Source organism: Ursus arctos, unplaced genomic scaffold, assembly GCF_023065955.2.
Source record: "Ursus arctos isolate Adak ecotype North America unplaced genomic scaffold, UrsArc2.0 scaffold_2, whole genome shotgun sequence".
NCBI lineage: Eukaryota > Metazoa > Chordata > Mammalia > Carnivora > Ursidae > Ursus > Ursus arctos.
In genome coordinates this window covers 100,180,813-100,200,895 of record NW_026622874.1, presented here as the reverse complement: position 1 = coordinate 100,200,895, position 20,083 = coordinate 100,180,813, and the positions used below count along the sequence as shown (strand labels likewise).

At 42.5% G+C, this 20,083-nt stretch overlaps 1 protein-coding gene across 11 annotated transcripts in view; it reads right to left on the bottom strand.

Moving 5' to 3' along the window:
- RNF216 (ring finger protein 216) overlaps window positions 1-20,083 on the bottom strand; it is a 157,290-nt gene that overhangs the window by 134,727 nt on the left and 2,480 nt on the right. For 3 of the 11 annotated variants that reach the window (XM_026516324.4, XM_026516326.4, XM_048224789.2), the window contains exon 1: window positions 8,845-9,014. The exons of 3 other annotated variants lie outside the window; for them this stretch is intronic. The gene's annotated coding sequence lies outside the window, so the exon portion shown is untranslated. Of the gene's footprint in view, window positions 1-4,052; window positions 4,784-7,863; window positions 7,965-8,844; window positions 9,015-20,083 lie in introns of those variants that run through there. 5 more of the 11 variants (XM_026516327.4, XM_057315404.1, XM_057315403.1 and 2 more) reach the window with 3 other exon arrangements.

Below are 20,083 nucleotides of genomic sequence, written 5' to 3'. Positions count from 1 at the left end.
TAATAGGGATGCTTTATGCCATTAGAAAATGGTATAAGATACTTTTTAAAAAAATATGAGCCAGAGATTTTGTAACCAGCAAAAATAATTTCAAAGAAAAGGAGCACAAACAAATTTATCAACATACAAGAACTTATGGATTATTGTTTGTTTTTACAGGATGGAATTTGACAGAAAAATAAACTTCAGGCAACCAAAATGACTAAAGACACCAACACAAAGACTGGCAGTAAACATTACATATGTAATTACTTATAGCACAAAGATTAAAGGAGAACTAAGGGGCTCCTGGGTGGCTCAGTCATTAAGCATCTGCCTTCCGCTCAGGGCGTGATCCTGGAGTCCTGGGATGGAGCCCTACATCGGGCTCCCTGCCCCGCTGGGAGCCTGCTTCTTCCTCTCCCACTCCCCCTGCTTGTGTTCCCTCTCTTGCTGGCTGTCTCTGTCAAACAAATAAATAAAATCTTTTTTAAAAAAAATAATAAAGGAGAACTAAAATTACGTATACAGTACAATTATAAAAATTATGGGGAAAGGAAGCATATGCAAAATTTTTAAGTCATGTAATCATAATGGTTGTGACATTCTAAGACTTTCATTCTGACACTTTTGTGTTTAACAAGTTAAAAAGATTAACAGTTATGGAATATTCTAATTCTACTAATCCCTGTGCCCCCGAGAATCAAGAATTTCAGTGTAAAAAAAAAAAAGGAATTTTATTTATAATCAGAAGCAATGAACATGCATAGTGTCTATATTATGGTCTTGAAATACTATTTCCCACCAAAAGAAACCAGGGCGTTTTTGGAGAAATTACTAATTCCAATTCTGGAGGCAAGAATCTTACAAAATGAGCCTACAACACCTTGTCATATCAGATATCAAGGAAGCGATCAAAAACTACTTATCAAAGACTGGGTTCTGTCAGAATAACTCAGAAAAAAAAATCCTGAAGAGGCTTCCACTGGCCAAACACAGGATATTTTGAGCTCCAAGGAAGATAATATGGGATGAATCTCTTTTAAGAAAACATACAAATGAAAATGCTCATAATTATTTTTAAAAAGGTCATTTTCAAAGGATATCAACCAATGCATTATCTTTAAAACTGGTAAAACAGGGGTGCCCCGGTGGCTCAGTCAGTTAAGTGTCCCTCTCAATTTCGGCTCAGGTCAGGATTTCAGGGTTGTGAGATCAAGCCCCATGCTGGGCTCCGTGCTGGGTGTGGAGCCTACTTAAGATTGTCTCTCCTCTATAAATACATAAATAAATAAGTAGGTAAAATAAAGGCGAAGAATCAGATACTTTCTTGCCTTTTCTATATGAACTATATGTCACTGGATAACCAAATAGTAGACAAGAAAATGATTTCTTTATAAAAATATTCCAGTATTGGGGCGCCTGGGTGGCTCAGTCGTTAAGCGTCTGCCTTTGGCTCAGGGCGTGATACTGGCGTTCTGGGATCCAGCCCCACATCGGGCTCCCCTGCTGGAAGCCTGCTTCTTCCTCTCCCACTCCCTCCTGCTTGTGTTCCCTCTCTTGCTAGCGGTCTCTCTGTCAAATAAATAAATAAAACCTTAAAAAAATATTCCAGTATTAATTTTAAAAATCCAGTTAAAGTATCACTTGCAATCCTCAATGAATTACTGGATCTAGACCTTGGATATCACTGGCAGCTGCTAACGTCATAGAGACATGAACTAAGCGCCTTCTGCTATCTATAGTCTTGTGAAAGAGATGGAACCAGAGTTTGGACAAGGATCTGGACCCAGCCACAGTTTTTGAGAATAGAGGCTAGAGGAAAAATTAAATTTCTGAATCGCACCATAAGTATGCAACCCAGATCATGTACTCTCAATGGGAGTGCTTTTGCAAGTGTGTGAAAAGACCTTAAGATACAAGTCGTTTGTGACCATCCAAAATTCAGTCCCATCCAGCAAAATCTTATTGCTTAGTATTTAATGAGGGAGGATTAGAAAAAAATGTTTAAAAAGGCTCTATATGGGAATAATTTTTTAGAAGTCTGACAAACACCTAGCTAAGCTCTGGGAAACTACAGGTTAAATGATTCAGGTTCAACAACAGATAAATTATAAGGAAAAATGAAAAGGAATGGAAGAGGAAACTTAGGTTTAAAAAACGTATCAAAAATTTTAAATGAGATTACAATATCTCGGGATGTATTCTTAGGTGATAAAATAAAGAAATACGAGAAAATGATTATAAAAGTCAGACTAATAGTTAATTTTAGGGGGAAGGAATGAGTTATGATCAGGATAGGATACATGGATGGGGCTTAGAGATGGTCTACTTCTTAAACTGGGTGGTGGATATAAGCATCTTGTAATAATTTATTAAGCCATACATAATGGTTGAGTGAAGGAATCCAAACGTAAGAGAATATACCTTGAATGACTTAAGATGAAGCTGCATAGGCCTAAACTTAGTTTGGGGTCAAACTTCTTTGTGTGTACTCTGATTCAAAATGGGAAAGTAAGGGGAACAAAAGCCATCCTAAGAGAAAAGAAGTGGCTGCCTCTGTGAAACAGTAGTACTTTGACTCTTGAACCATTTTCTTGTTTATTCTGATGATAATAACTAAGAACCAATGTTTTTGGTTCTAAGAAAATCTCAATTTTCTTTGCCTTCCTGGGAAAAACCACATGCCTTAGAGAAAGTAGACCCCAGACTCTGGCTTCTCATGTAATGTCTACAAGGAGTTAAAAGTCAAGGAACATCAGCATTTTTCCAACTTAGAGAATACTAAATTGTGTGTTAAGACTAATTTAAGTTTTATAGTAAAACTTTCTGGTATCTATAACTGGACAAAGGTATCTCGATTTTTAAAAATTACAAATCTCACTTGAAATAACAATAATGAATAACATCAATTATAAATAGCACGGTAGAAAGAGCTCTAATGTCAAATTTGAACTGTACTCAAAACTTTACTTTTCTTTCAAATACAATTTTTAAAACGTATTTTGAACATAATTCCACTAGACACATTTCTTGTTCCTTCTTTTACCACAACAAGGTTCTTTCAATTTTATACTGGAAGTCAAAAGGAAGTGTGATTCATTTTACATTTACTTAATTTAGTTAGCATGTCAAGCTTATAGTTCAACAGATTACTACTGGTGCTTTAAAAGCAAGATTCTTCATGAGTGAGTGGTATATACAATGGCTCCAAGCTTCAGTGAGAAAAGGAGTCTGACAAGGGGATTTCTACTCCAGACTAGCTTCTAGTGAATGACTAAAGGTCATTCAATCCCTGACATTCACTCCTCTCATCTGGGCTTCAGATCAAACTACCTAAGCACAAACCCTGGTTTCACCATTTAGTAATCAGTGACTGCATAAATTGCCTAATCTCTTGGACTTAGTTTATTTGTAAAATGAGAATAGTTTTAAAATTAACTGAATTAAATATAAAGTATGTACCATAGTGCATGTCACATTATGACTACTATTATTCCCTATGAAATGGAAACTGCTATTCTTACCTTGTAAGGCTGTGTTGGAATATGAGAAGCCACTTTGTAAATGGTAAATGCCACCAAAACAGGAGCTTGTTATCAAAAGTACACAGTAGATGTACAGTGTTTATTAGTAAGTTGACAATACAGCCAAATGTGGGGGGAGGGCTTTATTTTCCTCTTCCAGGTTACTTTTTGCTAATTTTACTATAACTACTCACCGTTAAACTTTTACTTCCTTCTATAAGAAACTTCATTTTTCCTCTGGCTGTAGCTTCTTCATCAGACAGCTGAAGAAAATAGCTAAACAAATGTGGAATCCAGAAATGGGAAATGCTACCTAACAGAAACTAGTTCTTGCCTCTTCCTTTTACGTAAAAATTATCACATGTACATTTGTGACTATAATACTCTATAGTCAATATATCAGATAACGCTTCCAAATTAGAAAGGAAAACTAGCATACATTTTATCGCTTCCTTAAATCGTATGTAGTACTATATTGTAAAAACTTAAGAAAAATGAGGGGACAATTCTATATTCTCTTCTACCTCCTACAACTGTCCTCATTACCTTTTTTTAAATCCCCTTCTCTTCCATGGATGGATATATCAACACATGAGAAAGTTCACAGTTGAATTGTATTCTCCATATGCCCTTGACTATATCTTATTCACAGCTGTACTTCCTGTGTCCTGCACAGTTGCTGAATGAATGAGTGGCTCCAAAAACATCTTCATCCCTCAGAAACTGGAGCTGTTCATCAGAGCTATATATAGCCAGAGCCAGGTATCATGGCTTAAGTGACAACAATCAGTTTATCAGGATTTTCTTCAGTTATAAATTTCTTCTCATCCTTCTATTTGTGTTATTATCTCCATTTTTCCTTCCACGTGCTCCTGACAGAATACTGCATGGTCCTGGGGTTTTGTGGTGTTCCTGCTTTCCAGAGTAATCTCCATAAATATGTCTGTCACTTCTGCAACACTGATCTTGGGGTAATAAAAGATGTTTTCAATTTAATGAGTTAATCTCTTTGAATATTCCAGGGAAAGGTGGGCAAAGCAGAGCCAGGCACAAGCTGGAAGAAGCTGACGTGCGCACGTCATACCACTCCACAACACTGCTTCCCAACATCTTTTTCTGAGTGACTATAAGTGACTATTGCTCTTCATTCAAATCCTAGCTCCTCATCTTAACCATTATTTGGATATCCATTCGTTGTAAGCCTATACTAAGGTTTAATCAATAATAAATCAACACAACAAAAAGTTAATGGTCATTTCTAAATAATAAGTTTAAAGTAGTTATATTTTTTTGCTTTGTTATATTTCCTGATTTTTCTATACTGAACTGAAATTATTTATATTATTATTATTATTTTTTAAGATTTTATTTATTTATTTGACAGAGAGAGACAGCCAGCGAGAGGGGGAATACAAGCAGGGGGAGTGGGAGAGGAAGAAGCAGGCTCCCAGCAGAGGAGCCTGATGTGGGGCTCGATCCTGGACCGCTGGGATCACGCCCTGAGCTGAAGGCAGACGCTTAATGACTGCGCCACCCAGGCGCCCCTACTATTTTGTTTTTTAAGTAGGCTCCATGCCCAGCGTGCAGCCCAACATGGAGCTTGAACTCAGGACCCTGAGATCAAGACCAGAGCTGAAACTGAGTTGGACGCGTAACTGACTAAGCCACCCAGGTGCCCCTACATTATTATTTAAAATTAAAATACATTAAAGAGTTCAGCAGATATTTATTGTGGTCTTGCCACGTGGTATAAAACAGTTGTGGGGCGCCTGGGTGGCTCAGTTGGTTGAGGGTCTGACTTTGGCTCAGGTCATGATCCAGGGGTCCTGGGATCCATCAGGCTCTGCACTCAGTGGGGAGTCTGCTGCTCCCTGCCCCCCCGCCCCGGGCTTGTGTTCTCTTTCAAATAAATAAAACCTTAAAAAAAATTGTGTTACACATCATGGGAAATACATACATAGAAAATCCAACATGGATCAAAAAATTTGCCTCAAAAAATTTGGGAGTACAATTAGTGAGAGAAACTCTGCACACAATTAAGTACACTATAAATATAAAGAATTAGCACAATAAAGACACTATTCCAGTTGGGAGAGGGCAGGTAGTCAGGGAAGCTTAGCCCAGATAGCTGTGTTTAAGCCAAACTGAATGCTGTGCTAGCTCCAAACTTTGCCTTTAAGAGAGTAACTTTAAGCAGCTTCCACCCAGGGCTCCTGGAGCCCAGAATCACCACTAAGAAATCTGACTCCTGATGGAGAGATCACATGGAAAGCCCTGACACTACCTGGAGAAAGAAAATGTAGCTGAGCCCAGCCTCCCAGCAGTCCCTGAGAAGGCATGGCAGTGAAAACGCATTTTGGAAGTGGAACCTCCAGCCCTACTACCTCTGTTAGCAGCATGTGGATCAGAAAAAAACAGCCCAGATTAGTTCTTCTCAATCTCCTGACTCACAAAATTGTCAACAAAATTGTCATATTAAGTTACTAAGTTTGGGGGTGGCCTGCTCTATGTATCTATGGATAACTGAAGTACAGCTCAAATTTTATTTTCTAACCAATAAGAAGCAATACAGAGACTTGTACTTTAGGAAAATCAACCTAACTGCAATGCGTAAGACTGTAAAAAAACATCTGGTAGCAGAAAACCCAGGAAACAAGAGGCAGTGAAGTATGAACTAGAGATAATAAGCAGGGAGAGGAAAAAGATACAAGATGCCAACTACCGTTAGATTCAATGGGATTTTTGTATGTGAAGAGCCATGAGGCAAGGAGGAGGAGTCAAAGTTGACCTAGATGTTGAGGACACCTAGATGTTGGGTGACTGGAGGATGGCGATACTGTTAAGAACAAGGCGAGTGATGAGTTCAGAATAAGAGAATGCGATGTGTGTGTATTTTAATATGTAGACAAAATGAAAGAACTAAGATAAAAAAGCATCCATAATTACAGACAGAATTATGTGGACAATTAGTCTGGAGTTTAAGCAGAGTTTGAAAGAGCTCTAAAAATCCTCTTATCAGTGTCTTTCTACAATAGGAAAGATTTTAAACCAATAATTAAACTCGAAATCTTCACTGGGTAGGCTAAAGAGTTTAACATATAACCTTAAGATTCTCCTCAAATGTCAAATGAAAACTGGTTCAGAAAGTGGAATAAGTAAGCACATCCTCATCCACAAGGGGGAAAAAAATCAATGTTTTCAACGATCTTTTTACAGGTGAATCCTCTGTGAACTCATGATACACTGCTCCTTCTATCCTAATAGTGCCTACAGGTCCTACTTTCTGACATATTTTCATACAGCACGGAGGTTTGTTTTTTTAATCATAAAATCTCATCATGGTAGAACCAAAATCTCATGGCCTGTGAAACGTTGCCTCATAGAGCCCTTGCTGACCTAGCTAGACTCACTTTACACCTCTCCCCCATTCACAATTAATGCTCCTTCCTCTTCCCTCTAGCTGGCTGATTATTTTTCACTGCCTCTGACCAAATTAACTCCATTCATCCTTGAGTTTCTCATCTTAAATATCACCTCCTCAGAAAAACCTTTCCTGACCACCCCCACTGTTCATTCACACAACATATCTCAATCCTTCAGAGTACTTGGCACGATAATAATCTACAATTACTCAGGAAGCTATGTTAAATAGCTATCTCCTCTGCAAAACAAGTTCTAAGGATGTGGGACCCCGCATCTTATTCATTCCCATAGCCACAGGACATAGCATACTGCCTGGCACCAAGTAAATACTCCAGAACTTTTCCAAGAAATATCATTCGCAGGTACAGCAAAATAATTAGGAGCATAAACTATGGAACCAAACTGAGTTCAAGTCCCAGCTCTGACCCTTACAAGCTTTCTGACTACATAAGTTATTTTTCAGTACCTTGTTTTCTTCCTTTTTAAAATAAGGATAACAGAACCCCCATCATTGACAACTAAGGGAGTTAATACATAAAAAATACTTAGAACACTATCAGTACACAGTTACTAGCATCATGTTTTGTCTTACTGACAATGAAGATAAAATAACACTGCCATCTGAGAATTAGTTATAAGGTCTGAAAAAGACCCTAACACAGCCTAGAATATAACAAACACTGATTAAATAGAAGCCATCAGAGTTAGCAAACACAGGCGCTCTCCTCTACCTTATTTCATAAACTTTGTCTCCTTGACTCATATTTCAACTTCCTTTATTAGATTCCTCCACAGAGGCTGGAAGGCGGCTTTTTTACTTGCTGCCCCCTAGCCTCTATTTAGGTTTACGGGGGAGATCCCAAATCTGGCCCCAGGTTCTCCAGCTATTTCCTCAGATTCACACCACTCCCTACCTCCAGGCCCAATAAATTACCTATACAATAAACACGACAAAGCAAGGCTGTTTCTTGGCAGTCTTTCTTCAGGCAAGCGTCCTAAAATTGAGGTCGGTCCTAAAATCTTCCCTGTCCCTTCCCAGCTCCCAGAAGGGTAAATAAATCTCTCTGCATTAGCAAAGTACCTAGAACCAGCCATACCCAGGCACTTATCACAACGTATTCAAGTTATTTACAGGCCCCTGGCTGGTTTACACTGGACCCCGCAGGCACTCGGGGAGAGGGGGGTCTCGCACAGGACTGAAGTGGCCCAAAGTTTTGAGACAATCGTTCCACGCAGTCTCCAGCCACATCCCACGCGGGAACGCCAGTCTCGTTCACTGCGCGGCGCTCCAGGCACATTTGTCGGGTTCGCGTTCCCCGCGCTGCAGAGGGTTTTGACGCACTTGGATGTCCTCACGAGGGCTGGGTGACGGGAGTCGTCGGCTTTCTCGAGGAGACAGCCCTCCTGACCCGAGTCTGGAGGGTTGGGGACTGAGGCCCGGCGCCCCTTGGCCGGGGGCGCCGGAGTTCAGAGTCACAGTGCATCGCCGCCCGCGCGCTCCAGGCCGCGCTCGGCTCCACCGACGCCGCCTCCCGCGAGCTCCCGCCGGGGAAAATCGGTCTTTCGGCGCTTTCGCCCTCGCGCAGCAGGCCGAGGGACCGGCCCGCGAAACTTCCCGAAGTGGCGGGCGCGGGGGAGGGTCCGCCGGCCGCCTGCGCCTTTGTGGCTCCCGCCTCGCCGCCGGCCCCGCTGCTCGCGCCGCCCGGCGCTTGGCGGCGCCCCGCGTGGCCCCGGGCCCGCTCGCGTTCGGGCGGCCGCCGGGCCAGGCCCGCGCCCCAGACTCTGCGGCCCCGCCGCCCCTCACAGCCGTGGCCCCCGCCCCCACCCCGGGGCTTAATGGAGGCGCCGGGCTGAGACGCCACTCGCCTCACGCGGCCTGCCGAGGAGCCCGGTGCGCCCCGCGGCCGACACTTACTCGCCACTCAGCTCGCGGGCTCGCCAGGCGGGCTCGGCGGCCTCTGTCGCCACGGCTTTTAGTCACCAGGAGCCGCCGCCGACAGCTTCGTCGCCGCCGCCGCCGAGGCTGCCGCTGCACTCCTTCCGGCCCCGCCGCGGCTTCACCCCGCGCCTGCGCACAGCGCCCCCTCCCGACTAATGACAGGAAGAACCATAGAGGCACGCCGGGTGCTAGGGAGGAGGGGCCTGGGGAGTAAGACCATAGAGAAGGACCTCTGTCCGCTCACCGCCCACTTAGTCTTGACTCCCCCACGAGGTGGGAGGACGAAGGGAACTGAGGTGCCGTTCCCCCAACCCCAGGAAGTGTCGCCGTCTCCCTAGAGATGAAAGGAGAGGTGTGGGGGGATGTTGGGGAGGAGCAGGTGCCTATGAAATCTACTGGATATGCACTTACTTGCACCCCTTGCCTTTGGCAAGTCATTCATTCAACACATATTTTTGGAGAGCTTCTTGTGTGCCAGGCACTGTTCTAGGAATCAGGGATACAACGGTATGGAGGGTCCCTGTTCTCCCAAAGCTATGTTTTAGTGGGTGAGTATATAACCAACTAGTGAACTCACTAACAGACGAAATACTGGCTGAGGCAGGAAGTGTAAAGGGGAAGAAAAAAAAAAAAAACCCCACAGGAGAAATAAAGCAGAGGAAGGGGTAGATGGGGATGCCAATGTGGTCAGGGAGTCTTCTGAAGAGGGGACATTTGAGCAGAAAACGGAATGACATGAGGAGGTGAGCTATGGCGACCACCCAGAGGAAGAACACTTCAAGCAGTGGTGATATGCCTGGTGTGTTAGTGTTAACTGCGTTCCTGCAGTGCAGTGAGTGAGACAAAGAGTGGTAGGGAATGGGGGTGGGCCAGGGAATGGGGGGGGGGCCAAAACAGAGGAGGTCTTAATAAGGAATATGGATTTTATTCTGTGATGGGAAACTACTAGAGAATTGGGAGTGGGGGCGTGGGTTGATTTTTCCAAAGAGGACTCTGGTCCTAGAGAGCTAGAGTAGAAGCAGTAATGCTAGTTGGGAAGAGATTTCAGGAGTCTAAATGATACTCGATGGTGACTTTAACCAGTATGGTCAGGAAGGAAGTGGGGAGAAATGATCAGATTAGGGATTTTTTTTTTTCAGGTGGAATAGAGAGATTTGCAGATGGATCGGATGTGAGGTGAGAGGGAAAGGAATCAAGGGTAACCGCAAGGTTTTTGGCATGTGCAACTGGGTGAATGGTGGTTTCAGTCACAAATATGGGGGGAAATTGGGAGGGACAGAGTTTGGTCAGAGTAGGGAGAAGTGAACATGTTTTGGACACGTGAAATTGCCAACTATACCTTCAAGTAGAGACGTCAATAGGCAGTTGGATATTTGAGTCTGCAGCTTCTGAAAATCAGGATAACTCAGGCTAGGAATTTAAACTGGGGATCACGGAGATAGAGATAATGTGTAAAGCCATGGGACTGGCTACACTCATGCCAGTAGATAGGGGTAGAGGAAAGCTGAGGATGGAGTTCAGGATCACTTAACCATTTGGAATCTAGAGGAGGATGCTGAGGAGGAAAACCAGGAGAGTTACGGTATCTCAAAGGCCAAAGAAAGAAAGTCTTTCGACAAGAAGGTAATGATCAGCGTTGCCAAATGCTGCTCAGAGACGCAATATGATGGAACTGAACCTCATGGAAACGAGGAGGGACGTTAGCTGAGAGTGAGGTCAGGAGAAGATCTGGGAGTTTTGTGAAGGAGAGAGCAGAGAGCAAAATGACCAGCCGAATGCAGTAGTGGAGTTCTGTGATCAGAAATTTAAAGTAAGGCCAGGCAGCAAGGATGTGGGTCTTTCTCCAGCAACCTGCTTAGACGCAGGGGAAAGAAAGGAGCTGGAGACATAGGAGGGGGTCAAAGAGGGGTATGCTTGACACCGAGATTTTGGAGATGATGCACTTGTTGGTAATGATGAAGCCCATGGTGAGACTATGAGAGTGGCTGAGGTGGAGAGGAGATGTACATCATCCAAGGGGAGGGATCAAGAAACTAAGGCCTTGGTGTAGATAGATTATTTAAAAGGATATTAAATCATCAAGAAAGATGTCAGAAATGGGGGCAGGGCATGGAATAAGACAGGTCCTAAAATCTTCAATGAATGAGAAGGAAAGACCAGTTGCACAGGGAAGGGGCTAGTATGGTCTGATGGCACATGCTTCTGAAGATTCAGTTAATTGTCATTGTTGTTGCTGATTTGCTGGCCCTGCTCCATCTTTTTTTTTTTTTTTTTAAGATTTTATTTATTTGTCAGAGAGAGAGAGAGAGCACGTGCACAAGCAGGGGGAGTGGCAGAGGCAGAGGGAGAAGCAGACTCCCCACCTAGCAGAGAGCCCGATGCAGGATTCCATCCCAGGGCCCTGGCATCATGGCCTGAGCCAAAGGCAGACGCTTCACCGACTGAGCCACCCAGGTGTCCCTGGCACTGTTCCATCTTATCAGGATGCCACAGATGAGCCCACACCTGCCCTCTCATTGAACCACAAGGCAGCAGAGCAGGAAAGGGGACAGTCTTTAACAAACCTCAAACATATGAGCAATATAGCAATACCACAATATTTGCTTGCCTAAGCCACCTATTACTCATACGTAATATTTTGTCCTTTAGATGGATTCATTTTTCATCAAAATATATTTATTTTTTAAAGGAAGCCTTCTATCACTCTATAAATAGAAAACAAGTCTCACTTTCAATAAGCAGAAAGTGACCATAAAAATAGAGTCCATGATAGGGATGCCTGGGTGGCTCAGTGTCAGTGGGTTAAGCGTCTGCCTTTGCTCAGGTTGTGATCCCAGGGTCCTGGGATTGATTAAAAAAATTAGGGGCACCTGGCTGGCTTCATCAGTACGGCATGCGACTCAATCTCGGGGTCGTGAGTTTGAGCCCTCGTTGGGTGTAGAGTATACCTAAAAACAAACAAACAAACAAACAAACAAACAAACAAACAAAAAACAGGGATGCCTGGCTGGCTCAGTTGGTTGAGTGTCTGCATTTGGTTCAGGTCAGGATCCCCTTCTGCATCGGCTCCTTGCTCAGCAGGGAGCCTGCTTCTCACTCTGCCTGCCGCTCCCCCTGCTTGTGCACGTGCTCTCTCTCTCTGACAAATAAATAAAATCTTAAAAAAAAAAAAAGATGGAGCAAATAAATCTGGCAAATAAATAAATAAAATCTTTTTTAAAAAGTAAAAAAATTAATTTAATTAAAAAAAGAGAGAGAGAAGGATGGCATCGTTTGTGATCAGCCGGAAGCAAAGGGATTCTCCCTCCCTGTTTTTAGTTTAAGGAAAAATGAAATCCAGTGTCAATAAGAGGGGTCACTTTTTTCCTTCTTGTCATGTTAAGCAGCACCAAACAATCCAAAAGGGCAGAAGATATCTGCCTGCAGACAAAACTATTGTCAAGAAGCGATGCTTTGCTGTTTTCCCGGGAAGAAGCATGTGAATTCCATCCATGGAAACTCGTATCGTGTGTCCTGGCTAGGCTTCCACGCAGTCATGGCAGAAGGTGTGAAACCTACGAGCGCTCTGAGCATTCCAGAAAGCTGGGGTATAACCCATACACCTCTGTGAGTCATCACAAGACTGCTACCTTTGTTTCATTTTGTGGTTACAATTAGTTGAATGTGCCTGCCACCTGTAAAATTGTCCATAATCATAGAGGACCGCCATTTCCACCATCATCACTTTGTTCCCGAGGGCTGTAAGGATTGCCGTCAGTTTTATCTAGATGAAGCTGTGCTAGTCTGGCCACGGAGGAAATTATTCCTGAACTCTATCTGCTTGCAGAAGCAGTAATTTCCTGCTATTCTAGCACACTGCTTTTTTTTTTTAATCACTGTTATTGCAGGATGATTTAAATGCATTACAATGCACCCAGTTTAAGTGCACATTTCTGCGTTTTGACAGATTTATATGCCTGCGCGTATAACCACTACCACCATCAAGATAGAGATCATTCCCATCACCCCAAAATATTCTGTGGTGCTCTTTCCTCGACCTGTGATGGTCGACCCACCACCTCCAACCCTGGTGCTAGGCAACCACTTATCTGCTTTCTGCCACTTTAGATCAGAATTGCTTTTTCTGTAGTTTCAGATAAATGAGATCATAAAGCATGTACTTTCATGTCTGGTTTCTTTTGCTCAACATATGTTTATTTTCTCGATTATTTTTATTGTGGTAAAACACACATAACAAAATATTAAAGCTTCACCATTTTTAAGAGTACCCCTCAGTGGTGTTAAATAAATTCCTAACATATGTTGTGCAACCATCATCACCATCCGTGTCCATAACATTTTTCATTTTGCAAAACTGAAATTCTCTACCCATTGACCGATACCTCCCCAACCTCTGGCCACCACCATTCTGATTTCTGTCACTATGATTATGATGGCTCTAAGTACCTTACGTAAGTGGAACCCTGCAGTATCTGTCTGTGCCTGGCTTACGTCCCTTAGCGTAACATTCTCAATGTTCATCCACATTGCAGCATATGTCAGAATGTCCTTCCTTTTTAAGGTGGAATAATATTTCATTATGTGCATTACCACATTTTGTTTATGCTTTCATTGTCAATGGACACTCGGTTGCTTTCATGTTTTAGCTATTGTGAATAATGCTGCTGTGGACATGGGTGTCCAATGATCTCTTTAAGATCCTGCTTTCAATTCTTCTGAGCATATACCCAGAGTAGGATTGCTGGATCATACGGTAATTCTATTTTTAATTTTTGAGGAAACGTCATGTTGTTTTCCACCATTTGACATTTTCATGGACTGTGTACAAGGGTCCCAATTTCTCCACACTCTGGCCCATACTCATGATTTTCTGGTTTTTGATAGTAGCCATCTTAATGAGTGTGAGAGGATATCTTTTCGTAGTTCTGATTTACATTTCCCTAATGGCTGATGATCTTTAGCATTTCTTCATGTGCTTATTGACCATCTGTATATTTTCTTTGGAGAAATGTCCATTCAATCTTTTGGCCATTTTTGTGTGGATTTGTTTGTTTCTTGGTTGTTGAGTTTCAGAAGTTCTCTATATATCCTAAATATTAATCCTTTTTCAGATATATGATTTCCACAGTTTCTCCTATTCTGTGGGTTGCCTTTTTTTTTCCCGTTGATATTGTCTTTGATGCACACAATTTTTAAATTTTCATGAAGCCCTATTTGTCAGTTTTTTCTTTTGTTGCCTGTACCTTTGGTGTCATAGCCGAGAAATCACTGCCAAATCCAATGTCATGAAGTTTTTGCTCTATGTTTTCTCCTAATTTTATGATTTTTGATCTTACATTTAGGTTGATCCATTTTTAGTTCATTTTCATATATGGAATTAGGTAATTCATTTTTTTTAAATTTGCATGTGGATATGCACTTTGCCCAGCACCATTTGTTGAAAAGACTCCTTTCCCCCATTAAGTGGTTTTGATATCCTTGTAAAAAAATCATTTGACCATATATTTGAGAACTTATTTCTGGACCTTTATCCCATTGGTCTATGTCTGTCTTTATGCCAGGACCACACGGTTTTGAGAACTGTAGCTTTGTACTGAATTTTGAAATTAGGAAGTGTGGCGGTGCCTGGGTGGCTCAGCTGGTTAAGCGTCCAACTCTGGGTGTCAGCTCAGGTCATGATCTTGCAGTCATGGGATCGGATCGAGTGCCGTACTGGCCTCTGTGCTCAGCGTGGAGTCTGCTTCAGATTCTTTCTCCCTCTGCCCCTCCTCACTCTCTCACACACACTCTTCTCTCTCAAATTAAATAAATAAAAACTTAAAAAAAAGAAGAAATTAGGAAGTGTGACTCCTCTGGGCTTTGTTTTTCTTTCTCAAAATTGCTTCGGCTATTTAGGGTCCATTGGGATTCCATATAAATTTTAGGATGGGTTTTTCTGTCTCTTTAAAAAAGCGTCACTGGGATTTTGATAGAGATTGCATCGAATCTGTAAATGTCTTTGGGTGATATTGACATCTTCACAATATTAGTGCTTCTAGTCCATGAATATGGAATGTGTTTTCATTTGGTTACATCTCTCAGGAATGTTTTGTAGTTTTCATCGGACAAGGCTATGTCGGCATGTGCTTTTTACGTTCCTCTGTGTCGTTTATATGTGTCAATAGTTTATTCCTTCTGTTGCTGAGTGGAATTCCATTGCATACGGTTTGTTTATTCATGCACCCATGGATGGGCATTGAGTTGTTTCCGGTTTGGGGCTATTTTGTATAAAGCTGTTGGGAACATTAATGTACATGATTTTTGGGGTGAATATGTGTTTTCCTTTCTCTGGGTGTGGAATTGCTGAGTCATGTGTTAAGTGTCCAACTGTTTTCCAAACTGGTTGTACCATTTTACTTTTCCAGTGGCAAGGAAGAGAGTCCCAGATGCTCCTTATTCTCATCACAGTCTTTAATTCCAGCCATTGTAATGGATGTACGGTGGTGTATTGGTGTGGTTTTTAATTTGAGTTTCCCCGGATGGCTAATTGTGTGGTGCATCTTTTCTTGTGCTTACTGGCCTTTTTACACCTTCTTTTGTGAAGTTTTTGGGCTTTTTTGGGGGGGGCTATTATTTTTTTAAAAAAGATTGGATTTTCTAAAAAGATTTATTCATTTGAGAGAGAGAAGGAGGAAGAGAGAGAGCAGGGGCAGGGGCAGAGGGAGAGAGAGGATCTCAAGCAGACTCCACGTGGGGCTCGATCTCATGACCCTGAGATCATGACCTGAGCAAAAATCAAGAGTCAGGCGCTCAACTGACTGAGCTGCCCAGGTGCCCCCTAAAAAGATTTTATTTTTAAGTAATCTTTATACTCAACCTGAGGCTCGAACCCACAACCCCGAGAGCAAGAGTTGCACGTTGCACCAACATTGCCAGCCACGGGCCCCTTGACTCATTATTTAAATTGAGTTGTTTGTCTTCTTATAATGAGTTGTAAGAATTCTTTTTATATTTTGGATATGAGTCCTTAGTATTGTGTATATTTTCTCTCACTCTCTTGCCTTTTCATTTTCTTTCTTTTTTGGGGGCAACATAATTAACAAGCTTGATCTAACGAACATATACAGAATATTGCATACAGCAGAGGAAGAGATATTCTTTTCAAATACATATTTATGAAAACTAATTTATGAAAACTAGATCATAAAGCAAGCACCAAAACCTCTGATAAACAGTACTTATAAGCATTATTAGTGGTATAATAAATGGAACATACTATGTTCAAGTAAAGGATTATCCAATATTCTAAAGATCAGTTTTCCCCAAAATTGACCTTTAGATACAGTGTAATTCCAAACTAAATCCCTACAGGATTTGGGAGGAATTGGTGAAGCCGATTACAAAATTTATACAATAATGTGAAGAGCAAAAAAAAAGAAGGTCAAGACACTTCTGATGCAGAATAAGGTAAGAGGACTTACTCCACTGGATTTCAAGACTTATAAATACACAGTGAGTAAGACAGTGTGGCAATAATAGAGGAACAGACCAGTGGAATAGATCAGAGAGACCAGAAACAAATCCATGCATAAGTGGAAACCTGACAGAGGACAGCTGGCATTGCAGGGAAGAAAAGAATGCCCTCATCAATATATGCTCTTTTAAAAAAAAATTTATTCATTTATTTGTCAGGGAGAGAGAGAGAAAGAGAGGGCACAAGCAGGAGGTGCAGGAGACTCTGCTGAGCAGGGAGTCCGATGCAGACTCCAAACCAGGCCCCTCTGGGATCATGAGCGGAAGGCAGATGCTTAACTGACTGAGCCACCCGGGCATCCCTCTCATTGATTTCTAATTTAATTTCTTTGTGGCTAGAGAACATGCTCTGTATTCTGTCCAACTTTTAAAAATTCATTAAGACTCGTCACATGGCTGGGGAACTTTTGGTGCATTTCCCATGTACATGTGGAAAGAATGTGTATCCTGCTAGCCTTCGGTGGAACATTCCATGCATGTCAACTGGGTCAATGTGAAGATCTACATCCTTACTGATTTTCCACCCTCTTGTTCTTGCACTTAGTGAGAGTCGAGTCTTGAAAACTCCAACTAGAACTGTAGGTTTGTTGACAGCATATAGTTGGGTCTTGCGTTTTTATCCAGTCTCACAATCTCTGTCACTTAATGGAAGTGCTCAGATCATTTTAATTTAATATAATTCTTGGAACGATTGGGTCTAAATCTATCTAGATGGTCTTGTGTTTGTTCTCTATTTGACCCTCTGCTTCCTTTTTCCTGCCCTCTTTTGGATTTAATTGAGCAATTTTGAAATTTCCATTTTCTCCCTTATAATTGGCTTATTAGCTGGTCTTGCTCATATTACTATTTTAATGATTTCACCGAGGTTCATAACATGCACGCTGACCTTATCACAGCCCCTCTTCGAACATACCTCTTTACGCTTAATCTGAGACCCTTACAAGGATATACTACCATCTCTCCCTCCATCTTTTGTGCTCTTACCTCCACATATAATATGAACTCCACGATTCTGCCCTTTCTAAAATCATGCCTTCTGATTTCTAGCTGCCTGAGTCTCTGAGTTCTGATCTCTATCTCCTCCACTCAATAAGGCGCCTGGATTCTGATTAGATTTCCCCTCCTCATGCCTCTCGGGTCCGGAAATTGCTCCCAGGCAGAAGCTGGGGTGGTTATAGGGCTCAGCTCATTTGTTATCCTACTCTTGGGCACCCAGTCCTGCGCTGCATGCTCCCAATGTCTGAAAACTGCTGTTTCATGTATGTGTGTATATATGTATCTCTCCAGTTTTCCAATTGTTTGCTGTGGGAAGATGACTCACCAACTTAGGAAGTGGAAGTCTTAGTGCTATTTACCTTACTCTTCTCCTGAGCAATACTGTTTTTTGAAATCATGGGTTTTAGGTTGTACTTATATTGCTTGTATTCATATTAAAATAAATAGCTATTTTTAAAAAGATTTTATTTTTATTTATTTATTTGACAGAGAGAGAGACAGCCAGCGAGAGAGGGAACACAAGCAGGGAGAGTGGGAGAGGAAGAAGCAGGCTCCCAGCATAGGAGCCTGATGTGGGGCTCGATCCCAGAACGTCGGGATCACGCTCTGAGCCAAAGGCAGATGCTTAAGGACTGAGCCACCCAGGCACCCCTAAAATAAAGAGCTATTAACATGCAAACATGTACCAGTTACAATGATTTTGCCTAGCATTAGTGGCAGATGTGTCTCCTTCGGAAAAGCCGGAGCCAGTCTAATCTCAAAGTATTATAAATCGGGGGAAAACAGAGGGCTAGTGACATGCCCAAGGTCACACAGACTATTAATGTCTGATTCTGATCTGAAACCCAGAAGGTCTTCCGATTTCCAGATGATTTCTCCTGCAACCCACACTCCACGCCCCATTGCTCTTGCTTCTTTTTCTCTTTTCACAACGACACTTTTACAAAGGAAGCTTCGAGGGGAAGATTTAGACCCTACAAATGTGTATTGAGTGCCTACGCCTTACCTGTTCATCATTCAGTTATTAGATCAAATGCTATTTTTCTCATGGAAACCTTCTCTGACAGATCAGTTTTCCCTTTGAAACATTCTTTTATAGCTCATTTACCATTTGTTATTACGTACGGGTTAGTGATTAGTTATTGTTTGAGTAATGCTCTCTCCTCCACTGTAGCACACTGAATGAGGACAGGTGCTGGGCTGGGTTCTTTCTTTTTCTTTCTTTCTTTCTTCTCTGCTCCCCACTCTTCCTCCAGTGCCCAGTGCCTAGCACATAGAAGCCACTCAGTAAATATTTGTTGAATAAATTTGGTAAAGATAGCATCCATAGAGAAGCTGTAAACCACTCAAAGTCTCAAAGAGATGCCTGAGTAAGATCTGATCAGGACTTGCTGGTTGCAATCCAAAAAGCAAAGAAGCTGCCGAGCACGTCCCCAGATCCATCAAAATGACCCCAGTACGTGAGGTCTGGTCCCGTACCCCCCTCCAGGGCAGACGATGCCGGCTATCTTTCAGTCACCACCTTGGAATAATGCCAGGCCACACTCAAGCCCCAAATTAGCTGACATCACCAGGGGATGTGAGGCTCAGTATTGCCCTGAGATCCAGCCATCAGAGACCACCCACCGGAAATCCAAACTCGAGACTATCATGGGACTCAAGACCGGGGGAAGAAAAGGATTGAGAACCAAAGAAGCAATCTTTACATGTAGCACCAGATGGAGGGACCATCTCTCAAAGAAAGGCCATGAAGATTGGCATCCCGACAGTGATCTTGGGACTCTTCCTGCTCACTGGCCATGGGTAAGCAGGAGAGGAAGTGGATACAGAACTCCGAAAGACAAAAGCCTTCTTGTTGGCACTCAAAGTACCTAGACAGGAAGATGCCCACGTGAGGGGCTTGCTGCCTAGAACACCAAACCGCCTACTCCAGAGAACGACAGTACACCAGTGACTCCCATGCTCTCTGCCTGCCCCTGAGAAACTCTGCAGAGCTATCACCATCACCCTATTCACCTTGAGAGCCAACAAGGCCCCTGAGAGGTGCAGAAGTGATTTCCTTCATGTTCTGGTTTGAATTTAATATAGGCGACAGACATCCTGTGTTAGACTTCAGAAGGTAAACACGGTACATCATCTCTGATAATAAGCTTAGTGTCAAGTTCTTAGTAGGATGATGTTATGGGCTGAGTTGTGTCCCCCAAATATTCATATGTTGACATCCTAAATTTCTAGGACCTCAGAACGTGACCGTATTGGGAGATGGGATCTTTAGAGAGGTAGTTAAGTGAAAATGATGTCATCAAGGTGGGCCATAATCCACGATGACTGAAGAGATCAGGACACGGACACATACAGAGGGAAGACGGTGTGAAGAGAAGACGCAGAGGGAAGGTGGCCATCTCAAGCCAAGGGTAGAGGCCTCGGAAGAAACCAAATGTGCCAACACCTTGATCTTGGCCTTCCCAGCCTCCCGAACTGTGAGAAAATACATTTCTGTTGCCTAAGTTGCCCAGTGTGTGTACTTGTGATGGTACCAATACAGGCAACTGGCAGTACTAATCAAAAGAAACGATGAGAAGTGCTCCCATGGGAAAAACTTCGTTTATAAAGATAGTGATGCATGTACTAAAAAAAAAAACCAGTGGTTGTCTTGAAGAAAAGCCTTTGCACAATCATTTGTCATGAGCTGCACTGGCCACCCACC